The sequence below is a fragment of the Ovis aries genome, chromosome 17, assembly GCF_016772045.2.
Source record: "Ovis aries strain OAR_USU_Benz2616 breed Rambouillet chromosome 17, ARS-UI_Ramb_v3.0, whole genome shotgun sequence".
NCBI lineage: Eukaryota > Metazoa > Chordata > Mammalia > Artiodactyla > Bovidae > Ovis > Ovis aries.
In genome coordinates, this window is record NC_056070.1 from 31285484 (window position 1) to 31304906 (window position 19423).

Below are 19423 nucleotides of genomic sequence, written 5' to 3' on the forward strand. Positions count from 1 at the left end.
AGCACCACAGTTAGGAAGCATAACTATTTTATAAAACCATTATATTAAAATGTTGTTAATATTTCAAATATTGTAGTTGTTTCAATTATCCCCTTTTACTATCACAAGTGTCCTGATATTGGTAAGACATAATATAAAAAATAGTGATTATATAATCATTTGAAAATGCTACATTTGATAAGGCAGTCATTATTATGTATATTTTACTTGTGAGAAAATTTAGCCTCAGAGAAGAAAAATTATTTGCCAAAAGCTGTGCAGAACTTGATGTTAACTGTGGCAGAATTGGTGGGGAGGATTGAGTCTAAAATCTTTCCAGTCTCCCTTGATCACTCTGTGCCCTTTAAATCAAATGAGTTCTTGGTTGACTAATGTACTTAATAGGAAGCATTACTTTGGGAACCACAGTATACTATTCTTTACCCTTCTCTGCTGAGTTAGGAAGATGGCCAAATAGAATTATTTCATAAAACCTCATAGTCTAATGAAAAGAGAATGAATTTCAGTGTAATGAGTTTTGTGGTAGGGGATGTTAGTGGTAAAGAACCTGCCTTCCAATGCTGGAGACCCAGGAGAGAGGAGAGTTCAATCCCTGTGTCAGGAAAATCCCCTGGAGAAGGGCATGGCAACCCACTCCAGTATTCTTGCTGGAGAATCCCGTGGACTGAGGAATGTGATGGGCTGCAGTCCCTAGGGTGGCAAAGAGTCAGACACGACTTCATATACACTCACATACATGGACAGAGAGTATGGGTACACATAGAAAGAGTGGTTAATCTTCCTAGCAAATAAGGTTTAGGGGAGAAGTAATGATGAAGTAACATATTTTTCCACATGATTACTTTTTTACAGTGAAATATGACATAACAATTGAATATTTCATGGAACATATATGTACATTCAAATGAATACTTACTGAGAAAATACTTCCCTAATTACTGCTCAAGTTAACTTAAAAAAACTTAAAAGTCTTTAGGATCCCAACTCTTATACTAACTCTTGTAGAGATTGTTTTATTAAAAAAATAAGTTTAAAATCTAGGTATACATCACTAAAAATATGGGTTTCCTTTGCCAGTTTTCAAACATTTCATAGGTGGATAAAACATTGCTATAAATTTTGGGATAGGCCTATGGAAATAGCAGCATATTTTATCTTGCATACCTGGAACAATCTGGAGAGCAACAGAAGAATTTCTTCTACCACCTTCTGGTGAAAGTTGAGATGAGAGAAACGATTATTTCCATGAATTATCACTATTAACATCTATGAGGATTTGTTGGGACTAATCAACCCTGATAAAGAGACAACTTGTAGTATAGGTAATATGTACTCATGACTCAAAATAGATCATTGTATACTGGGGAGAAGTTCAGTAATTTAAACTTCCAAAGAACTGACTTCTATGAATTAGTTACATTGACCTTAATAACAGTAGCTGCTGCTGCTGCTGCTAAGTTGATTCAGTCATGTCCGACTCTGTGCAACCCCATAGACAGTAGCCCACCAGGCTCCCCCGTCCTGGGATTCTCCAGGCAGGAATACGGGAGTGGGTTGCCATTTCCTTCTCCAATGCATGAAAGGAAAAGTGAAAGTGAAGTTGCTCAGTCGTGTCCGACTCTTAGTGACCCCATGGACTGTAGCCTACCAGGCTCCTCCATCCATGGGATTTTCCAGGCGAGAGTACTGGAGTGGGGTGCCATTGCCTTCTCCATAATAACAGTAGTCACAGTGTTTATCAGTAATGCATGGAACATTTTTGGAGTGCTTTACCCTTTATAACTATATAAACCAGTATGGAACTTTCAGTGAAAGGAGGACATTTTCAGTCCTTGGTCTAAGTGTAGTTTTTCAGCAGGGAGAAGCAAACTGGATATCTTTTCTCTTTTTCTAGTAGGCAGCAGAGGCTTTGTTATTCTCTGAAAGTCTTACTTACAGGATGTAAACCCCTGGGAGGTCACTGAAGAAACACAGATGGAGAGGTAGTTAGCCAAGCCAGACCAAGTCAGAACAGAGTTAAAGCCATCAAAGTATACATTCAGAGTTCTCCATTAGCTTTTCAAAAGTTGAGAACACACACACTTAACCGACTAGATCCAAAACTTCAGATTGGCTTTGTTAGAGTTCATGTAACTACCTCATCCAGACTTTAGAAGAATATCCCTCAATTTGGTAAATATCCTGTCTATCAGATTCCTGCAGAATCGTATAAATTTTAATTGCAAAATACCATTATTAAAATTTCTCTGGAAGCCTGGAAAGACCCAAACTACAGTAGACAGATTGCCATATGTGTTAAAACATCTTTGTTAGAAATTAAGTATGTGAGTCTAAAAGATGAGGGGAAATGTAACCAGCCCATGAATAAATGTTATGCATGATGGCTAAGACAATGAATAATTTATATGGAGGTAGTTAAACAATTACTTGCATTTGAGTTTCTCATGTGTGCCTGGTTCACAAGGAAAAGACAAGATGCTGTAAAAGCCAGAAGATTAGCATGAAATGTTGTTTTACAAATCATTTGTTCTTTTGAAGACTTATTTTAGTCAGTGATGAAACATGCTATGAAACTTCTCTGGGGACATGAAGGGATTCTTGACACCTTCAGCAAAAAAATAAGATCTCCTGAACATCCAAACTTAATGTGGTTTCTTCTATGTTTCTTCTTTCATGTAAATGTTACACACACTAATTGGACACCTAAATGGGGAAGAAGTTCCATTCTCTTGAGAACATAATGTTCCTGCTACACAGCTGGTTCCCTTTGGACTTGAATTTCCTTGTGAAATCCCAACAGCCTTTTTCGTTTGTTTCCCACTGTGATCCAACTGAAATAATTGTGTCCAATAGTGGGTGAATTGAAAATCCCTATGCAGTTTTCCAAGCATGCCTGAGAACGAAAGGCAAAGCTAAAATATAATTTGAAATTAGTCTCTGGAATGCTTGCCTTTCTTTTATGTCTGAGAGCCTTGTCAGAATTTGGGAGCTCGCCTTTCTCTGTCACTTGTCTTCCTGTGCTTATTGTTTAATCAGCTGATTGGTAAACATCCGTCCTTATGTGCATTTCTAATTTCAGGCTGAATGTGTTCTTTTGAAACTTCAAAGTCTTGCCGTTACTGTCAGCATAATGCATTGGTTCGTTGATGGCTCATTTCTAACTCCTTAGCTTCACCACATTCCAACACACACTTTTGTACTTGCCACCATATACATTCAGTCCTACCAGATGTGTTCACGTATTCGAGTGATAACAGTCCTTGCAATGATCCTGTTAACATAGGGCAGTAATGAAATGATAAAACTTATAAAACATCTGCAGGGTGAAGTTTTATGTTTTATCATTTAAATCTTAAACTATGGATAACTTGGGTAATTTATATTTTGCTTTTGTCTGATACTTTTGCTTCTCTTCCTACTACTATTATTAGAAATACGTTGCTAAAGAATAGAGTCATATGATGATATTACCCCACTAGTGCAGAGCCAACAAATTACATACTCTGTCAGGAACTACCTTATTGGATGAGGAAAGGTGCTGTGAATTTGAGAGGCAGGAGTCATAACATTGGTTTGAATCCTGTTCTGGCATTTACCAGTGCCCACCTCATGTGTCTTAAGGCTAAAATGAAATAATCAATTCATACCCATTTTAGCAAGTACCTTAAATTTGGCTTTATCGCTTTAAGACCTATATTCAAGTGAGCATGGAGTCAAGCTAGCTTGTAACAGAAATAGTTGCTGTTTAAAATTTGCATTTGAATTCCTTTAGAGAAGATGTGTAAAATGGAGTCCAAGTGAACAATAAAACAAAAGCAAAACAAAAAAGCAAAACCAAAGACACTGCCTGTTGTTTTCCCTCAAATAATGTATTATTTATTGACCCAAATGCAAATCATTGTATTATTACTTTTAGAAACATCTAAACATTTTGTTGCTGTATTGAACAAGATCATAAATGAAAAGTTGCTGCTTAATAGATCTTAATAGGTATGACAAGAGATTGTTAAATTTTGTGAACAAGCCCTACCTCGGTGATATAACTGTTGTACTAACATTGCTAGCCTTCTTACTGAGGAGGTCAGTTCCTCAGAGAAAAAAATAACCCGCTCAAGATTGGATTTGGCAAAAGTATTTTAAGTGAAGTATATAGAGAGCAAGCAAGTAGGTAAATACTATCTTTGCTTGTTAATGCATGGGAACCCTAGGTGAATATCTAAGATATATTGTTGATGTTTTCTGTTTTTTGTTTGTTGATTTTCACCAAGCCTCATTTTGGAAAGAATTAAACCCAAATTGCAAAATGACTGAAAATCATAAAGGTTTTTAAATTGGTAATGTTAGAAAAAAAATAGGTGAATGATTAAATAGAAGCAAAGCGGGATTAGACAAAAGAAAAGTGCCATGAAGTCAGGAGTGAGGCATGAAGGTCACTGATGCCATCCAAAAAGAGAATAAAGGTTTTGCTTTTTCACAGGTCGTGTAATGGGGTTCTATTTTCATATCTTCCTGATGTTAGGTATGGGCAGATTAATTTGGAATGAACTAAAGAAATGAAATGTAAGAATTGCTGCCATTTCTTTCGAGAGAAAGCTCTGAGATCTGCCGAGTGTTTTTCTGCCCTTCCCTCTGTCGTAGTGACCAGCAACATTGTGAAACTGAGTGCTGTATCACTCTATTTCCAAAACAGTGTCCCGTGACAGATGTAGCATTAGTGGAAAATGTCCACCTGCTGCTTTATTTCAGTGTGATTTCGGATGGCTGGTTACCATAGCAAAGTCTAACTTAACTTTGGCTAATACATATGTTGTATACAAAATACATAGTGTGGAAGCCTCAATAACTTAATAGAGATGGTTTAAACAAACTTCTCTCTTTTCTACCCGACTTATCACCAGCAACTAGGTATATGTGGCTGTAGGAACACTAAGTGGTCCAATTCCACGTTTCCATCATTATGAGCTGCCTCTTAAAACCGCTTCTGGTAATGAGGAGGAAGACTTAGTTCCTCTAGAAACTGGCTATGAGATGAGTTTGAGCAAAAACAGTTGATTTTATAGTTTGTTTCAGAAGGCACTTGGGTGGAGTTGGGGAAGAGTAGCAGTTGACGACTGAAATCCAGTACGGGCCACAGTTGGACACAACTGTGCATGCAAACACAGGGTACCTTGTTGAGCAGGTTAACAGTATGAGCATTAAAGCAGCCACTTATCTGGGTTTTTCTGTGGAAAACATACTGAGTACAGTTCAAAGTTGTTCTTCTTGAGGGTTGTAGATCCCGGTGTATTCATCTACCAGTTTCTTTCTATAACTGGTTGAGAGTTTACCTCTTGACATCCTGGCCTACTCCTTGTGAAGACCGGAAAAGATCTATTGTCAGAAAGAGCCCTCAGTAGGGCCTTCAGGCAGTAGGCAGGTGATGACTTGAGTACTGACTAATCGTAGATTGGATACAGGCACGGCACCAAAGGTAGTATGTACTTCCGATAATATTTGTTTATCTCTAATATTTAGTAATGTCTTTTTTTTGGGGGGGAGGAGGTCACTTTTTTTTTTTTTAGTTTTTTATTTTTTAAATTTTAAAATCTTTAATTCTTACATGCGTTCCCAAACATGAACCCCCCTCCCACCTCTCTCCCCATAACATCTCTCTGGGTCATCCCTAATATCTTTTTTAATATAAATTTATTTATTTTAATTGGAGGTTAATTACTTTACAATATTGTATTGGTTTTGCCATACATCAACATGTATCTGCCACAGGTATACACATGTTCCCTATCCTGAACCCCCCTCCCTCTTCCCTCCCTGTACCATCCCTCTAGGTTGTCTCAGTGAACCAGCCCCAAGCATCCAGCATCATGCATTGAACCTGGACTGGTGACTCATTTCATATATGATATTATACATGTTTCAATGCCATTCTCCAAAATCATCCCACCCTCTCCCTCTCCCATAGAGTCCAAAGGACTGTTCTATACATCTGTGTCTCTTTTGCTGTCTCGCATACAGGGTTATTGTTACCTTCTTTCTAAATTCCATATATATGCATTAGTATACTGTATTGGTGTTTTTCTTTCTGGCTTACTTCACTCTGTATAATAGGTTCCAGTTTCATCCACCTCATTAGAACTAATTCAAATGTATTCTTCTTAATGGCTGAGTAATACTCCATTGTGTATATGTACCACAGCTTTCTTATCCATTCATCTGCTGATGGACATCTAGGTTGCTTCCATGTCCTGGCTGTTATAAACAGTGGTGCGATGAACATTGGGGTACACGTCTCTTTCAATTCTGGTTTCCTCGGTGTGTATGCCCAGCAGTGGGATTGCTGGATCATAAGGCAGTTCAATTTCCAGTTTTTTAAGGAATTGCCACACTGTTCTCCATAGTGGCTGGACTAGTTTGCATTCCCACCAACAGTGTAAGAGGGTTCCCCTTTCTCCACACCCTCTCCAGCATTTATTGCTTGTAGACTTTTGAATCGCAGCCATTCTGACTGGCGTGAAATGGTACCTCATTGTGGTTTTGATTTGCATTTCTCTGATAATGAGTGATGTTGAGCATCTTTTCATGTGTGTGTTAGCCATCTGTATGTCTTCTTTGGAGAAATGTCTGTTTGGTTCTTTGGCCCATTTTTTGATTGGGTCATTCATTTTTCTGGAATTGAGCTGGAGTTGCTTGTATATTTTTGAGATTAGTTGTTTGTCAGTTGCTTCACTTGCTATTATTTTCTCCCATTCAGAAGGCTGTCTTTTCACCTTGCTTATAGTTTCCTTTGTTGTGCAGAAACTTTTAATTAGGTCCCATTTGTTTATTTTTGCTTTTATTTCCAGTATTCTGGGAGGTGGATCATAGAGGATCCTGCTGTGATGTATGTCAGAGAGTGTTCTAACTAAACTGACACACTTTGAAAAATTGTGTTGTAACCATGACTTTCAGATTCTGGTCTGTGTGTGTGTGACTGGAAGATATAATTCTTTAGCCTGCCATTCAAGGCAGTTCACAATCTGGGCTCAGTCTTTCAACCACAAGTTTTCTTGTGTTATTTTATGTGTATTTTTGGTTCTAAATAACTAGTTATTTTTATCAAACCAGTTTAATTTATGACTATCATAATTAATTACTTAAAATGACCTCCCCATATTTGTCAGCCCACCTAAAGCCCACTGTTTTTTTTTTTTTTTTTTTAAGTCTCTTCCTCAAGTCAAAGTTTCTATGTCATGAATGTCCAGACCCACAGTTGACCTCTTTTATTTTCTGGAATTTGATTGTTTCATATTTATAGCACATTTGAGCATAACCTCTACAGGCATTTCTTATTACAAAAAATTTAAGACTCATTGTACCATGCCTTTGCATATGTTATTTAATACTATTAATAGTATAAGAATCACTATTTATTTGTTTTACAAAGATGCTTTCTGTCACTTCTATCAAACTTCCTTAATCCTAACCATCAACCTAATTTCATTTCCCCAAAGGAAACTTGCATCTTCTATGCCCACATCACACTTTCATATGTGCCTTTACTATAGTGATTCTCATTGTGTTTTGCTATCTCTCTGCATCATCATTGAACTGTGAGTCCTTGAAGAGTAGTAAGAAGGCTTTCTTTATCTACCACATCCAGGTACAATCTCTAAAATATAGACATCACCAGGTTTATTGAGAGCAATTCTTAAGTTGTTAAGGCCAGTCTTTGTTTCCTCAGTCTTAGAAGTTAGAAGTCTCCAACATGAATTCCCTTCCACTACCTTTCCTCTGTCTTAAACTCATGCCATGATCCTTTTATTCTTACTGTTCATGCCTTATGGAAAAATAATTCAGATGATTCCAAGGGCATTTTTTAAAATTTTACTGTAAATTCTCTTCCTTCCTGGCAACTATAGATTTTGGCCACATCATGAATATAGTGTCTTATATGTAAAAAGTACTCTTCCCAATGGATTATTTTCTGTTCTTTCCTCTAAACATTAAAATTATATTTATCTTTCATATACCAACATATATTTTATAGAACATGGGACTTGCATTCCTGTGCAGAGTTATTTCCAGTCTTTTTGTTTGTCTTATCTCAGATCAGTTCAGTTGATCAGCCATGTCCGACTGTTTGTGACCCAATGGACCGCAGTATGCCAGGCTTCTCTGTCCATCAAAAACTCCCGTAGCTTGCTCAAACTCCTGTCCATCCAGTTGGTGATGCCATCCAACCATCTCATTCTCTGTCATCTCCTCCTCCTGCCTTCAATCTTCCCCAGCATCAGGGTCTTTTCCAGTGAGTCAGTTCTTCACATCTGGTGGCCAGAATATTATAATTCAGCCTCGGCATCATTATTAAGGACTGATTTCCTTTAGGATTGACTGATTTGGTCTCCTAGTTCAAGGGACTCTCAAGAGCCCTCTCCAACACCACAGTTCCAAAGTGTCAATTCTTCAGTGCTCAGCTTTCTTTATAGTCCAACTCTCACATACATACATGACTACTGGAAAAACCACAGCTTTGACTAGATAGACTTTCACTGGCAAAGTAATTTCTCTACTTTTTAATATACTGGCCAGGTTGGTCATAGCTTTTCTTCCAAGGAGCAAGTGTCTTTTAATTTCATGGCTGCAGTCACCAATGCACAATGGTTTTGGAGCCCAAGAAAATAAAGTCTCTCACTGTTCCCATTGTTTCCCCATCTATATGACTTGAAGTGGTGGGACCAGATGTCATGATCTTAGTTTTCTGAATTTTGAGTTTTAAGCCAACTTTTTCACTCTCCTCTTTGACTTTCATCAAGAGGCTGTTTAGTTCTTCTTTGCTTTCTGCCGTAGAGGTTGTGTCATCTGCATATCTGAGGTTATTGATGTTTCTTCTGGCAATCTTGATTCCAGCTTGTTCTTCATCCAGCCTAGCATTTTGCATGATATACCCTGCATATAAGTTTAATAAGCAGGGTGACAATTACAGCCTTGACATATTCCTTTCCCTATTTGGAACAAGTCCGTTGTTTCATGTCCAGCTCTAACTGTTGCTTTTTGGCCTAAATACAGATTTCTCAGGAGGCAGGTAAGGTGGTCTGGTATTCCCATCTCTTGAATAATTTTCCACAGTTTGACAGCAGTGGCCTGCCACAGGGACAGGGGCTCTGAGTACAGCAGAACTGTGTGTGGTATAAGCCCTCTTGGAGGAGGTTGCCAGTAACCCCACCATAGAGCCATTCAACAAACAACCCACAAACTGCAGAACAATTATACCAAGTAAATTCTCCCATTGTTAAGAAAATATTAGGACCCACAATAGTTTTCCCAACCTGGGTATCTGGCAAAGGGACTGAGAATCCCCAGGGAATTTGACTTTGAAGGCCAGTGGGATTTGATTATGGAACTTACATAGAACTGGGGAAACAGACTCTTGGAGGGCTCAAATAAAACCTTGTACACACCCGGACCCATGAGAAAGGAGCAGTGTTCCCCCAAGAGAGTGAGCCAGACTTGCCTGTGAGTGTCCCAGAGTCTCTGGTGGAGGCATGGGTTGGTGGTAGCCTGCTACAGGGTTGAGGGTGCTGAATGTGGCAATGTGTGCATGGGACATTTGGAAGGAGGTCACCATTATCGTCATTACCTTCATCATAGTTGGTCTCAGGTCACATAACGGAGAGAACACAGACCCGCCCATCAACAGAAAATTGGGTTAAAAATTTACTGAGCATGGCCCCACCCATCAGAACAAGACCCAGTTTCCCCTTCAGTCAGTCTCTCCCATCAAGAAGCTTCCATAATTCTCTTATCCTTATCCCTCAGAGAGCAGACAGAATGAAAACTACAGTCACAGAAAATTAATCAAACTGATCCCATGGACCACAGCCTTGTGTAACTCAGTGGAACTATGAGCCATGCCATGTAGGGCCACCCAAAGTGGGTGGAAAGGTGGGACAAAATATGGTCCACTAGAGAAGGCAGTGGCTAACCACTTCAGCATTCTTGCCTTGAGAACACCATGAACAATATGAAAAGGCAAAAGATATGCTGAAAGATGAACTCCCCAGGTCAGTAGGTACCCAGTGTGCTACTGGAGAAGAGTGGAGAAATAACTCAAGAAATAATGAAAAGACAGAGCCAAAGTTAAAACAATGCCCAGTTGTGGATGTGACTGGTTATAGAAATAAAGTCTGATGCTGCAAAGAACAACACTGTATAGGAACCTGGTATGTTAGATTCATGAATCGAGGAATGTTGGAGGTGGTCAAACAGGAGATGACAAGAGTGAACATTGACATTTTAGGAATTGGTGAACTAAAATGGTCTGGAGTGGGCGAATTTAATTCAGATGACCATTGTATCTACTACTATGGGCGAGAATCCCTTAGAAGAAATGGAGTAACCTTCGTAGTCAACAAAAGAGCCTGAAATGCAATACTTAGGAGCAGTCTCAAAAATGACAGCATGATATCTGTTCATTTCCAAGGCAAGCCATTCAATACCACAGTAATCCAAGTCTGTGCCCTGACTAGTAGTGCTGAAGAAGATGAAGTTGAAAGGTTATATGAAGACCTAAAAGACCTTCTAGAACTAACACCCAAAAAAGATGTCCTTTTCATTATATGGGACTAGAATGCGAAAGCAGGAAGTCAAGAGATACCTGGAATAACAGGCAAATTTGGCCATGGAGTACAAATTGAAGCAGGGCAAAGGCTAACAGTTTCTCCAAGACAATGCACTGGCCGTAGCAAACACCCTCTTCAAACAACACAAAGAAGACTACACATGTACATCACCTGATGGTCAACACCAAAATTGATTGATTATATTCTTTGCAGCCAAAGATGGAGAAGCTCTTTACAGTCAACAAAAAGACCAGGAGCTGACTGTGGCTCAGATCATGAACTCCTTATTGCCAAATTCAGACTTAAATTGAAGAAAGTAGGGAAAACCACTAGACCATTCAGGTATAACCTAAATCAAATCCCTTACGATTATACAGTAAAAATGACAAATAGATTTAAGGGATTAGGTCTGATAGAGTGCCTGTAGAACTATGTACAGAGGTTCATAACATTGTACAAGAGGCAGTGATCAGGACCATCCTCAAAATAGAGAATGGATAAACCACAAAGTCCTACTGTTTAGCACAGGGAACTATATTTATATCCTGTTACAAATCACAATGGAAAAGAATGTGAAAAAGAATAGATAGGTAATTGAATCACTTTGCCGTATAGCAGAAATTTACACTACACTGTAAACAACTATATTTCAATAAAATATTTTTAAATGAAAAAAAAAGGCAAAATGGTTGTCTGTGGAGGCATTAAAAACAGATGAGAAAGGAAGAGAAGCTAAAGCCGAAGGAGAAAAGGAAAGATATACTCATTTGAATGCAGAGTTCCAAAAAATAGCAAGGACAGATAAGAAAACCTTCTTCAGTGATCAGTGCAAAGAAATAGAAGAAGATAGTAGAATGGGAAAGACTAGAGATCTCTTCAAGAAAATTACAGATACCAAGGGAACATTTCATGCAAAGATGGGCACAATAAAGGAGAGAAATGATATGGACCTTACAGAAGCAGAAGATATTAAGAAGAGCTGGAAAGAATACACAGAAGAACTATACAAAAGAGATCTTCATGACCCAGATAAACAGAATGGTGTGATCACTCACCTAGAGCCAGACATCCTGGGATGTGAAGTCAAGTGGGCCTTTGGAAGCATCACTCTGAACAAAACTAATGGAGGTAATGGAATTCCAGTTGAGCTATTTCAAATCCTGAAAGATGATGGGGTAAAAGTGCTGCACTCAATATGTCATCAAGTTTGGGAAATTCAGCAGTGGCCACAGGACTGAAAAATGTCAGTTTTCATTCCAATCCGAAAGAAAGGCAATGACAAAGAATGTTCAAACTACTGCACAATTGCACTCATCTCACATGCTAGCAAAGTAATGCTCAAAATTCTCCAATCCAGGTTTCAACAGTATGTGAACTGTGAACTTCCAAATGTTCAAGCTGGATTTAGAAAAGGCCTAGGAATCAGAGATTAAATTGTCAACATCCATTGGATCATTGCTAAAGCAAGAGCATTCCAGAAAAAACATCTGCTTTATTGACTTTGCCAAAGGCTTTGTGCAGATCACAACAAACTGGAAGATTCTGAAAGAGGTGAGAATACCAGACCACTTTACCTTCCTCCTGAGAAATCTGTATGCAGGTCAAGAAGCAACAGAACTATACACGGAACAACAGCCTGGTTCCACATCACAAAAGGAGTATGTCAAGGCTGTGTATTGTCACCCTGCTTATTTAGTTTATATGCAGAGTATATCATATGAAATGCTGGGCTGGATGAAGCACAAGCTGGAATCAAAGTTGGTGGGAAAAAAATATCAGTAACCTCAGATATGCAGATGTCACCACCCTTATGGCAAAACGCAAAGAAGAATAAACAGCCTCTTGGTCAAAGTGCAAGAGGAGAGTGAAAAAGTTGGTTTAAAACTCAACATTCAGAAAACGAAGATCATGGTATCCGGTCCCATCACTTCATGGCAAATAGATGGGGAAACAGTGGCAGACTTTATTTTCTTGGGCTCCAGAATCACTGTGCATGGTGACTGCAGCCTTGAATTTAAAAGACACTTGCTCCTTGGAAGAAAAGCTATGACCAACCTAGACAGCATATTAAAAAGCAGAGACATTACTTTGCCACCAAAAGTCCATCAAATCAAAGCTATGATTTCTCCAGTAGTCATGTATGGATGTGAGAGTTGGACTGTGAAGAAAGCTGAGCGCCGAAGAATTGATGCTTTTGAACTGTGGTGTTGGAGAAGACTCTTGAGTCCCTTGGACTTCAAGGAGATCCAACCAGTCCATCCTAAAGGAAATTAACCCTGAATATTTATTGGAAGGACTGATGCTGAAGCTGAAACTCCAATACTTTGGCCAGTTGATGTGAAGAACTGACTCATTGGAAAAGACCCTGATGATGGGAGAGATTGAAGGCAAGTTTAAAAGGGGACAACAGAAGATGAGATTGTTGGATTGCATCACTACCTCGATGGACATGAGTTTTAGTAAGGTCTGAGAGTCGGAGATGGACAGGGAAGCCTGGCTTGCTACAGTCCATGGAGTCTCAAAGAGCTGAACATAACAGAGCAAGGATTATAGCTATTAAACTAAATTTTTAATTTTGCATATTTTAAAATAATTTAAAGTTAATACCAATAGATATAATTTAAGTACTCAATGACTTCATGTGACTAATACCTTGCATATTGGACAGAGCAGATATAGAGAATTTCCATTATCACAGAAAATTCTATTAGCATTCAATGAGACCAATTTTCAAGTGACATTCCATAAATAAAAGATTTGCTTTTTTATATGAAATATGCATTTATCATTGAATATAGAACGCACTACTGCAGAATCATTTTCCAGAAACATAGTTTCGATGACTATGAAAACAAAATAGTAATTTTACATCAAATTTATTCCAAAAATAAATATTTGTATTTGTAGTTTTCTGTATGTGAAAGCACATTACTGAAAACCCAATTGTAAAAATTCTAAAATTTGTTTTTAAATGTGTATTCTGAAGTCGGGACTTCCCAAAGTTAAATTTTAGCACTAAAAATGGACAAATGTCAAGGATAAGACTGAAATAATTAAATTCAGTAAAAAGAAATACACACATAGTGGAAGGCAAACTTCACCAATAGAATTGTTTCCCAGAATGTTTCTGTAATTCTTGACTATTTGGAAAAAAAGTCTTACATAACAAACAGAACAAAATTTATCCTACCAGATGATATAGCTATAGTAATGTTTTTTAAATAAAAGAAGGCTTTATATTTCTTGAAGAATGACTTATATTATTGGGAATATCAGCCATTTGGAAAATCTGAAGTGTATGATAAATGATGCACATTCTTCAATTAAGTTTGGCATTGCACAAGACACATTGTATAATTGATGATTTTTTTTAGATTAAAACAAAATGTAAATATCAAACCTTAGTATACTGGGTATTCAGTTTTCCTTGGTATTAAGTTCAATAAATTCGATTATTTTAAACAACCTTTCACAAAAGATTGCATTATGCACTGTTGTCAGATCATATTCCTAGGTTTGCAAAATCCATTTCTACTAGACTACCTAGCTACTATGCAGGCTGCATAGATACCAAAACATTTGCTAATATTAATAGTTGAGTAAGTGACTAATTTTTTCTGTTTAACCCAAATTGGTGTACTGTTATATTAATAATTAATATTGGTCATCTACTTAATTTAAAATGTACTACTTATTGAAGTAGAAATATTACATGGGATTTTGGTGGAATAAGAATGAGAAGAATGAAGAGTCTCTACAGAGGGTTAAAAAATATACAACTTAAAGTAAATTAGATTCCTGGGTCAAGAAAATCCCCTGGAGAAGGAAATGGCAACCCACTCCAGTATGCTTGCCTGGGAAATCCCTTGGCAGTGAAGAGCCTGGTGGGTTACAGTCCATGGGATTTCAAAACAGACACGATTTAGTGACTAAACAACAACAACCTGTTACTATAATGGTTTAAAAGTTTATCTGTAAAAAACCATGTAGCTCATTTGTTTATATAGAATACATGCTAAATAAACCTAGTAGCTATTAATATTATTAAAATTTCTACTTCACTTAACCATTTGGTATTTATTGAATGTCTGTTGTATGCCAAACATTATGATACAGATACAGAAATGAAAATGTAAGGCTTCCTCTTTATCCCTTGACTCTAGGTTAGTAAAACTAGATTCAAGTCAGGGAATGTTTCTCTTTATGACTTCTGTATAATGATTATACTCTTTAGTTGTTCAGTGTCTGTCACATGTTAGCTATCTGATGAATGTTTAATCTTGCAGTACATACATTATTATTTGCTTTAATTTTTATATCCCAAGATGTGAATACCTCAAAGTCAACAGTTGTGTCTGATTCAGCACTGTTATTCTCAGTGCCCAGCACAATGGAAAGCCACATGGAAAAACCTCAATGTCTGTAAAGAGAGCTAAAATCTGACACAATGCAAAAGTACAAGCTGGAGACCTGATTTATAGATGAATTCAGTAGAGACCAGAACACCATAGGTGTCCAGGCCAAGCAGAGGTCTGAGGTATGAAGGAGATATACAGAACAGAAGAGTTAAACGCAGACCTCTGAAGCTACATTAGACTTTGGGTTTAGACTGCAATTCTACCAGCAACAAACACTTTGTGAACCAGGCAAGAGTCAGTGTTGCAGCCTTTCTACCTATAAAATGAAAACAATAGATGATAATTGTATTTGTATCATAGTTGTTGTATAGATCAAATAAATTAAATTATGTATAAGAATGTCTCACAAAAAGTGCAACTTTAGTTGGAAGAAGGATCTCAAACTAACATGAGTGTCTTGATAAAACCTTGCGGCTTTGTAAGCTCTTTATGTTACAGGTGTCTTGCCTTGTGGCTCAGTCAGTAAAGAGTCTGCCTGCAATGCAGGTGACCCAGGTTCAATCCCTGGGTCAGGAGGATCCCCTGGAGAAGGAAGTGGCAAGCCAGTCCAGTATTCTTGCCTGGAGAACTCCATAGGCAGAGGAGCCTGGTGGGCTGTAGTCCATGGGGTCACAAAGAGTCAGACATGACTGAGTGACTAACATTTTCAGTTCAGTCACTCAGTCATGTCCATCTCTTTGAGACCCCATGAACTGCAGCACGCCAGGCCTCCCTGTCCATCACCAACTCCCGGAGTTCACCCAAACCCATGTCCACTGAGTCGGTGATGCCATCCAACCATCTCATCCTCTGTTGTGCCCTTCTCCTCCTGCCCTCAATCTTTCCCAGCATCAGGGTCTTTTCAAATGAGTCAGCTCTTCGCATCAGGTGGCCCAAAGTATTGGAGTTTCAGCTTCAGCATCAGTCCTTCCAATGAACACCCAGGACTGATCTCCTTTAGAATGGACTGGTTGGATCTCCTTGTAGTCCAAGGGACTCTCAAGAGTCTTCTCCAACACCACAGTTGAAAAGCATCAATTCTTCGGCATTCAGCTTTGTCTATAGTCCAACTCTCACATCCATACATGACTACTGGAGAAACCATAGCCTTGACTAGACAGACCTTTGTTGGCAAAGTAATGTCTCTGCTTTTCAATATGCTATCTAGATTGGTTATAACTTTTCTTCCAAAGAGTAAGCGTCTTTTAATTTCATGGCTGCGGTCACCATCTGCAGTGATTTTGGAGCCCAGAAAAATAAAGTCAGCCACTGTTTTCCCACCTATTTGCCATGAAGTGATGAGACTGGATGCCACGATCTTAGTTTCACTTTCACTTTTATGTTACAGATGATTTATTTTTATAGAGAAACTGTAAATGCTAGGATAGACTGTTTCATTCCCCAGACCTTCACACTTCTGTCTCATGATTTTGTGTGCAAAGGTGTTTTGGTTGAAAATAGGAGATCAGTTGAAACTAGCTTAAACATAGCAACAAAGAAATATACTTTGAAGATGTAGAGTTTTTGTTTATAGTTTTTAGGTGGAATTCAAGTACAGAAGTTCAACTGGGCATAATTGGCAGAAAGTAGAGCCAAGAACAAAGCACCCACATGGAATGTAAGATGTACACCCTGTGACTCTCCTCTCTGCCTATCTCTATTTCTGTCTCTCCCTCCATTGCTGCTTAATTTTCTCTCTGCAGGTGAGTTTCTCTGTTACTTGGTTTATGAGGCAGAAAATGGATGTCCCCAAATCCCAAGTTTTCATATCTCCACCATTCTAACAACAAGCCTGTTAGATAATCCACTTGAACTTGCTGGCTGTCTAATCTCCCATGAATGAGTAGCCAATCCATCTTTCAGGACCAGAAATAGCCTTGTAAGAGGTTTGAACTAATTACCCAAAATATGATATAATTTCATATTAAAGTGGCTTTACTTCTTAACTGACAACCTTAGTTGTTTATTATGAAGTTGTAGCCTCTCTATCATATTATCAGTAGAGGAATGGCTCTGGGCATTTGACAGGGACATTTAAGAACATAATATTTTGGTATTTAAGCTCCTAATGCAGGTAAATGTGGGCCAGGGCACATCAACTATCTGGTTCTATATTCATTTTGAGATATATTTTTCATTTGTTTGTACCTAACCTCTGAAACTTACCAAAAGGTACTTGAATGGAGGAGGCTAATATGTTAAAGGAGAGGATGGACTTACTCAATATAATATTTCTGCTGAAGATTTTTCAGAAGTTTTTCTTCTAATGTTCAGTCTTATTCTCCCAAACATGCTGGCTTGAGTTAGTTTGCTTCCACTGTTTTTCCTTTATGTAAATGAAAAACCATTAATCAGTGATTAGACAACCTTGGCTAAATTTAGCTGAGTTCCACATTTTTTAGGTCAATATTCAACAGCACATGCATACCATAGGAGGCTTCATTGGAGAACAGATCAGATCTCTTTGCTTATTAACTTTAGGTGCTGCCTATTTTGAAACTGGGCAAAGATTTCTATTCCAAGCTATTTTAAATAAAAATATATTTCTTTAGCCCTTCTGTCTATTAAATGTAACTTTTAACCATTTACTACCTGAATCTGGAGAGCAGGCCATAAAACATTAAATATGAGAAAGCTGAGAAGTGTAACACGCAATAAATGCCTGAAGGTAGGACCTCAAACTGGGTGCATGTAAAGCTTTTATTTCTTTATATAAGGTTTACATGAACCTTACTACTACTGTACTACTGTATAAATCTTTACTTTTAAAGTAGACTGTCATTTTCAAGGAGAAAACGCTTGACTGTTCAAAGCAAAACATTTTACCTTGAGAATAATTCAGTAGTACCACAATAAGGACTATATAAGCTTCAAACCATCCATTCCTTCCCAAATCACAACTAAAGTGTCATAAATATTTTCAAAAATTATACAATGTTTGTTATTTTTGTTTAAGAAATTATCTTAAAGGTAATAGAAGCTGATCAGTTTAATATGTGTGTATAGAAATAGTAAAATTATCTGAAGGATACAAGATATATCCTCTTGTATATTATTTTGTAAGACCGAACTTGTTATACTGTTTTATGGTTTACTACATGTGTTGAAACATAATTTCAGTCTTATTTCATATAAATTCATTGTTTTATCTTCTACTTGTAAAGGAGGAACCTGTGACTCAGTTCAGTTCAGTCGCTCAGTCGTGTCTGACTCTTTGCGACCCCATGAAGAGAGGAAAAACGACTTACAGGAAACCACACAGACAATGAGAACGTCTCCAGACACCAAACTTGCTTAACTTGATTAAACAGTGCCAGGCTGTTTTAAGTGACAAAAAGAACACTACATTATCATCGTTATATTGCTGTCTGAAAGGATTTTAACACCAGCTAAAGTCTTGTATGATGTTTTCATAAAGCTTGTAGTGCTTCTAGCGATGGTAACAGTGCTGAGGAAACACTAACTGGTAGGATAACAGAAAAAACCATGTGCCATCACGTACCACCTAAAATACATGCTGGAACATGCAGAAAACTACAGAAAAAGCAAGAAACAAAAATACCCCAAACCCCCAAACAAAACCAGTGTAGGTGTGTGTTAGAAAATGGATGCTATTTGATGTACTGGAATTAATTGTGCACAAATTTGAATTGAAAACATAAAGTTTTTCAAAGGAAATACTTTCTAAGTTTGGAATGACAATATTATTTCATGTGATTCAGGTGAAATGTATTTATAAAAATCTTCTAGTACACACAATGAACTAAATATAGATGAAGGAAAGATTCACAATAAGAAAAATCATCCCAAATCGGGCTTTCCTTTTTTTGTACACTGTGTACAACTTAGGACAGTCAAGTATGGTTTTCTATCACATATATAGTCGAAAAATGCTATAGATTTGGATTTTCCCCTCTGATTCTTAATTTCTTTGACTACACTGAAAAGATTTATCAAATAAGATTTGTAGAATCAAACCTTTTATGAACTGCAAAGCACTATACAAATAAATGGCGACTATTTTCAGTTAACTGTGACTTGGAGAAAGATTAGAAATTAAGTTTTCTGATGACCTCAGAAATTTACCATCATAATCGCATGAATAATTATAGGAATTGTTATTTATTTTGAGTCCACTAAGCGTTCTTGTTTTTAGTCTTAAGGAGACTGGGTGTTTTGTTTTGTTTTTCAATTGCCAGTCAAAAAATATTGCAACAAGTAAAATTAAAGCAAACAGATGTATATCATGATGTTTACATAATTAGGTTAATTTAAAAATGTGTATACCTATTTAAAATTAAAATATTGCAAGCTATTATTAAAAATCCATTAACGATACTGATTTCTCTAATATGTTAAACAAAAGCTTTTTAGTGATTCTTCAACATTATCATCATCTATGCAGAATTCACTTATACATCTATTTTACTT